Below are 6,879 nucleotides of genomic sequence, written 5' to 3'. Positions count from 1 at the left end.
CAATCATCCCCTCTCCATCTCTTGATTGGTCAATGCCGTGCAAACGCTCCGGATTAAACGTGCTTATTTTTAATATTGATTGGCATGAGAAAGAATCCATTTATGTCCAGCGATTGGCTGACCTGTCTAGGCTCCGACCAATCCTGAAAGGGGCGGGCTGGTTAAGCGTCAGGTTTCTCCGAGCCGCTTTCTTTGGAAGTACTGGGCAGGCTAGTTACTGGCCCTTTTCACCTCTCCGGCCCTAAAACAGGAGCTAATGGAGCTTTCTTACCAGACCCTCAAATTCACGCACCAGGCACGGGAAGCGGTAAGGAAAGCATATACAAAAAAAGAACTGTGCTAGGAACTCTTCTGTCCTGTTGCTACGGGCCGATTTGTGTGTCCCCCGGTTGCTATGGCGACACAGCCCTCCCCAACCCCCCCGCCGCCGAGTGGCACAAGGGCAGGGAGGGACCTAAGGCCCCACTGGTCAAGTCCAGGGACTGGGCTTGAGGCTGTGATGGGAATAGGATGGGTCTGGGACCGAGGGCGGTTTGGGAGTGCCTACGGATTTGATGAAAGGGACCGCAGTCCGTGATTTAGGAAACGGTGTGGTGTTTATTAGACCGGCTGTCCTGATGGGTGAGCAGGTGTGGGGAGTGGTTAAAAGGCAGATTGTTGAAAGGCAGGGTAGCTCTGACCTGGGAGTTGGGACCCTGGGTTCTGATCCTGATTCTCCACTTACCAAGGCTGAGAGACCTTAGGTATTTAATTCCCTTCTCGGGCTTCAGTTCTTGGACTCTAATCCTTTTCACACGAAGATTACATGAACTTGACAGGTCATACAGCGGTTTCTGTTTTACCATCTGCTAACCGCCCAGCAGTACTTTACACAACAGCGCCCATGAATTGAGGACATACTCAATGCCAGGCACTGGGGAAATAAAAACAATGCTTTGGGGAGGAGGGAGGATAAATAAAATTAAAGTTAAAAAAAACAATTACTGATATCTGGGCCCCCACCTCTAGAGATTCTGATTTACTGATTTTGGGTGGATTCTGTGCATCAACATTTTTTTTTTAAAGCCCAGCAGGTGATTACAGTGTGTAGCCAAGGTTATGAACCACTGCCCTAGTGTCTCCAACCTTAAAAAACAAACAAACAAACAAATAATACATAAGAAGAGATAACCCTCTGGTTGCCCTCCACATTCCCCTCTACCTACCAACCTCTCTCTATTTCTCTCCAGCTTCTGGAAAGGGTTGGTGTTCCTCAAGCTTGGATTGTCCTCAAGCCTATTTCAGTCTAGCCCAAATTACCCACATATAGAACATTTTGCATTGACTTTTAATAAAGCAGATTCCTGGACCTCACCAAGACTTACTGAATCAGAAACAATCTGGGATGGGGTCTTGAAAAGTGCATTGTAAACACATACCCAGGTTTGAAAACCACTGCCCTAAATGGTCTCATATATTTTCATGATTTCCAATGCCATCTATATGCCAACAACCCCCCACCCCCTAAACTGACTCTAGAGTGGATTTCTTTGCTGGGCCCCAAGCCCACATGGTGTCCTAGAAGGTGGAATACAGAGAGGATAATGAATCAACTGATTACTTGACAAATCTAGGGGCATATCTCAAGAATCTGCATCTTAGTTTGTTCAATATCTAACTTTTTGCTTCCCTTCTAAAACCTGTACCTTTCCCAGTCTTCCTCCACCTGGGAATGTGAAACCACCATCCACCAATTGCCCATTTCAGAATTCTGGGAGTATTCCTTAGCTCCTTCCTCCTAGTCCCTCCCTTCTGTCCTCCACATAAGGAAGACAGCAGCAAATCTTACTGATTCTACTTCTATAATAGGTCTTTAAACATCCTTATCTCTGCAGCTGAGATCCTGATCCAATCCACCATAATCTTTTACATATACACTGCAATAGCCTCCTAACTATTCTTCCTATTGGTTTTTGCCTCCCTCTAGTCCATGCTTCATCCAGTGATCTTCTTAAAATTGTGTCACTCCCTAGCTGGGATCCTTTTATTGGCTTTTCATTACACTTATGATAAAACCTCCAAACCTCGACGTGACCTACAGAGCACTGCAATGGTGTAGCCCAATTTCCGCATCCAGTCTCTTCTTCACCACTTTCTGCTTTGCCTCCCACTGATCCAGGCACATTCTCTTTGATCTGACATGTCTCTGAACTCCACATATTCTGCACCATACAAGTTAGTATTTAATTGTGATTAATTAATTTTTTTAAGATTTATTCATCTACTTGGGGGGGGGCAGAGGGAGAGAGAAAGAATCCTGAAGCGGACTCCCTACTGAGCAGGGAGCCCAATGTGGGGCTCCATCCCAGGACCCTGAGATCATGATCTGAGCTGATTTCAAGAGTTGTATGCTCAACCTACTGAGCCACCCGGGCACCCCTAATTTTTTTTAAAGTAGGCTCCACATGGGACTTGAACTCACAACCCTGCAATCAAGACCTGAGCTGAGATCAAGAGTCACCTGCTTAACCAACTGAGCCACTCAGGTGCCCCTAATTTGTGATTAATTTGTGTTACTGCTTCCTGCATGTGACATAGCCTGTCAAACAATTCATGTAACTTGAAGGCAGATCCACTTTTATTTTTTGTTTTATTCCCTAGATGGCGCTGAGAGACATATTTAGGTATGGCCATTGATGGCTTGATTTTGCAGGGGGCGTAAGTCAAGCAGTTGTGCTGATTAGGGGTCTGCAGAAGCAAGAAGGTGGAGGTGGGTGCGGTGATCTGGTGAACTGACTATAAAAAGGATTGCGTGTCCACAAGCAATTTTGATCATCTACATCATCTACTGTATTAGGATTTCCAGAATACTTCCTTTTTATTTGGTAGATTTTTATTGTTGTTTCAAATTATACATACATATACAATTGCTCTGAGATCTTCAATTTCTCCAGGGAGAAATCCTCTACACCCTCCTATAGGAATAAGGGCACAATAAGCTTGGTTGCCACCATTGTTGGAGTTAAACAGGGGAAGACAGCTCTGTGTGGGGTGGGGGACTTCTCCTCACTATTCAGTGCACAGATTATACTTAATTACTCCTTCCTTAATTACATAATTGCATACTTAATTACTTTTTCCTTTCCAAAGTTTGTGTGGTTGAGTTTCTTCTCAGAATAAATGTCCAATCTTCAGCCAGGGTAGGGGAGGAATTGTCACCTGATTGCGGTGGGGAAGGGAATCTCTTACACTGTGTTCAGCCTGCTCCTCATTATTTCTGTCCTTAGAAGTGCCTGGTGAATCCAGAAGTACCCAGTGCACTCAGTTCCTGTAATTGTCTAGGGCTCTGTCATACTTAGGTGCTTCTTGTTGACTACTTTCTCTATAGGTGTTGGTTTTCTTTGATTTTGGTTGTCTTTTGCTTTTGTCTTTCTGTGCTCTCTTAAGTCAGCTGGCATTTATCTAATTGCTTTCCATTTGTCAATTTTATTGTCATATTTGTTGTCACTTCCTCTTCTAGGGTCTTTGTCCTTTTTTCCCTCCATCCATTTCTGCTCTAATTTTAATTATTTCCCTCCTTCTCCTGGCTTTTTTTGGAATTTGTTTGTTCTTCTGTTTCTAGCTCCTTTAGGTTATAAGGATAGGTTGTTAATTTGAGATTTTGAGACTTTTCTTGCTTCTTGAGGTAGGCCCGTGTTGCTATAAACATCGCTCACATTTAATGCAATCCCTATCAAAATACCATCAACATTTTTCAAAAACTGGAACAAACAATCCTAAAATTTGTATGGAACCACAAAAGACCCTGAATAGCCAAAGCAATCCTGAAAAAGAAAAGCAAGGCTGGAGGCATCACGATTCTGGACTTCAAGCTATATTACAAAGCTGTAGTCATCAAGACAGTATGGAACTGGCATAAAAACAGATACCTAGATCAATGGAACAGAATAGAAAACTCAGAAATGGACCCACAACTATATGGTCAACTAATCTTTGACAAAGCAGGGAAGAATATCCAATGGAAAAAGACAGCCGCTTCAACAAATAGTTTTGGGAAAACTGGACAGCCACATGCAGAAGAATGAAACTGGGCCATTTTCTTACACCGTACACAAAAATAAATTAAAAAATGTGAGATAGGAAACCATCAAAATCCTAGAGGAGATTATAGGCAGCAACATCTTTGAGCTCAGCTGTAGCAACTTCTTACTAGACACATCTCTGGAGGCAAGGGAAACAAAAGCAAAAATGAACTATTGGGACTTCATCAAGATAAAAAGCTTCTGCACAGCGAAGGAAACAATCAATAAAACTAAAGGGCAAGGGGTTTTCAATCTTATTAATTCTTTCGAAGAACCAGCTCCTAACTTTGTTGATCTCTTCTATTGTTTTTTTTTTAATTTCTATATCATTGATTTGTGCTCTAATCTTTATTATTTCTCTTCTCCTGCTCGATTTAGGCTTTATTTGCTGTTCTTTTTCCAGCTCCTTTAGGTGTAAGGATAGATTGTGCATTTGAGACTTTTCTTGTTTCACAACCAACACCAAAGAAATACAAACATTTATAAAAGAATATTATGAGCAATTATATGCCAACAAATTAGGCAATCTGGAAGAAAATGGATGCATTCCTAGAAACATATAAACGACCAAAACTGAAACAGAAAGAAATAGAAAACCTGAACAGATCCATAACCAGCAAAGAAATTGGAGCAGTAATCAAAAATTTCCCAATAGGGCGCCTGGGTGGCTCAGTTGGTTAAGCGACTGCCTTCGGCTCAGGTCATGATCCTGGAGTCCCTGGATCGAGTCCCGCATCGGGCTCCCTGCTCGGCAGGGAGTCTGCTTCTCCCTCTGACCCTCCCCTTCTCATGTGCTCTCTCTCATTCTCTCTCAAATAAATGAATAAAATCTTAAAAAAAAAAAAAAAAAAATTTCCCAACAAACAAGAGTCCAGGGCCAGATATCTCCCAGCAGATTTCTACCAAACATTTAAAGAAGAATTAATACCTATTCTTCTGAAGCTGTTTCAAAAAATAGAAATGGGAGGAAAACTTCCAAACTCTTTCTATGAGGCCAGCATTCCCTTGACCCCAAAACCGGACAAAGACCCCATCAAAAAGGAGATCCCTGATGATTATGGATGCAAAAATTCTCACCAAGTTACTAGCTAATAGGATCCAACAATACATTAAAAGGATTATTCACCATGGCCAAGTGGGATTTATTCCTGGGCTGCAAGGGTGGTTCAACATCTACAAATCAATCAATGTGATATACCACATTAATAAACGAAAGGACAAGAACTGTATAATCCTCTCAATAGATGCAGAGAAAGCATTTGACAAAATACAACATCCTTTCTTGATAAAAACTCTCCACAGTGTAGGGATAGAGGGAACATACCTCAATATCATAAAAGCCATATATGAAAACCCACAGCGAATATCATCTTCAATGGAGAAAGATTGAGAGCTTTCCCCTAAGGTCAGGAACACAACAGGGATGTCCACTCTCATCACTGTTGTTCAACATAGTACTGGAAGTCCTAGCCTCAGCAATCAGACAACAAAAAGAAATGAAAAGCATCCAGATTGGCAAAGAAGAAGTCAAACTTTCACTCTTTGCAGGTGACATGATACTCTATTGAGTATTATGTCATAGTACTCTATGTTGAAAACCCAAAATACTCCACCCCCACTATCCATTGCTAACTCATACAGGAATTCAGCAAAGTGGCAGGATATAAAACCAATGCACAAAAGTCAGTTGCATTTCTGTATCCTAACAATGAGACGGAAGAAAGAAATGAAGGAATCAATCCCATTTACAATTGCACCAAAAACCATAAGATATGTAGGAATAAACCTAACCAAAGAGGTAAAGGATCTGTACTCTGAAAACTACAGAACACTTATGAAAGAAATTGAGGAAGACACAAAGAGATGGAAAAACATTCCATGCTCATGGACTGGAAGAATAAATATTGTTAAACTGTCTATGCTACCTAGAGCAATCTACACATTTAATGCAATCCCTATCAAAATACCATCAACATTTTTCAAAAACTGGAACAAAGAATCTTAAAATTTATATGGAACCACAAAAGACCCCAAATAGCCACAGGAATGTTGAAAAAAAAAAAAATAACAACCAAAAAACCAAAGCTGGTGGCATCAAAATTCTGGACTTCAAGCTATATTACAAAGCTATAATCATCAAGGCAGTATGGAACTGGCACAAAAACAGACACATAAATCAATGGAACAGAATAGAAAACCCAGAAATGGACCCTCAACTAATCTTCAACAAAGCAGGAAAGAATATCCAAAGGAAAAAAGACAGTCTCTTCAACAAATGGTGTTGGGAAAATTGGACAGCCACATGCAGAAGAATGAAACTGGACCATTTTCCTACACAATACACACACAAAAAATAAACTCAATATGGATGAAAGACCTAAAGTGAGACAGGAATCCATCAAAATCCTAGAGGAGAACACAGGCAGCAACCTCTGAGATCTTGGCCACAGCAACTTCTTGCTAGACACATCTCCAAAGGCAAGGGAAACAAAAGCAAAAATGAACTATAGATCCTTTGTACAGCAGAGGAAACAGTTGACAAAACTAAAAGACAACCAACAGAATGGGAGAAGATATTTGAAATGTTTTATCAGATAAAGGGCTACTATCCAAGATCTATAAACTTATCAAACTCAACACCCAAAAAACAAATAATCCAGTCAAGAAATGGGCAGAAAACATGAACAGACATTTCTCTAAAGAAGACATACAAATGGCCAACAGACACATGAAAAAATGCTCAACATTACTCTGCACAGGGAAATACAAATCAAAACCACAATGCAATACCACCTCACACCAAGTCAGAATGACTAAA

The sequence above is a fragment of the Halichoerus grypus genome, chromosome 13, assembly GCF_964656455.1.
Source record: "Halichoerus grypus chromosome 13, mHalGry1.hap1.1, whole genome shotgun sequence".
NCBI lineage: Eukaryota > Metazoa > Chordata > Mammalia > Carnivora > Phocidae > Halichoerus > Halichoerus grypus.
Note: the sequence above shows the minus strand (reverse complement) of the source record.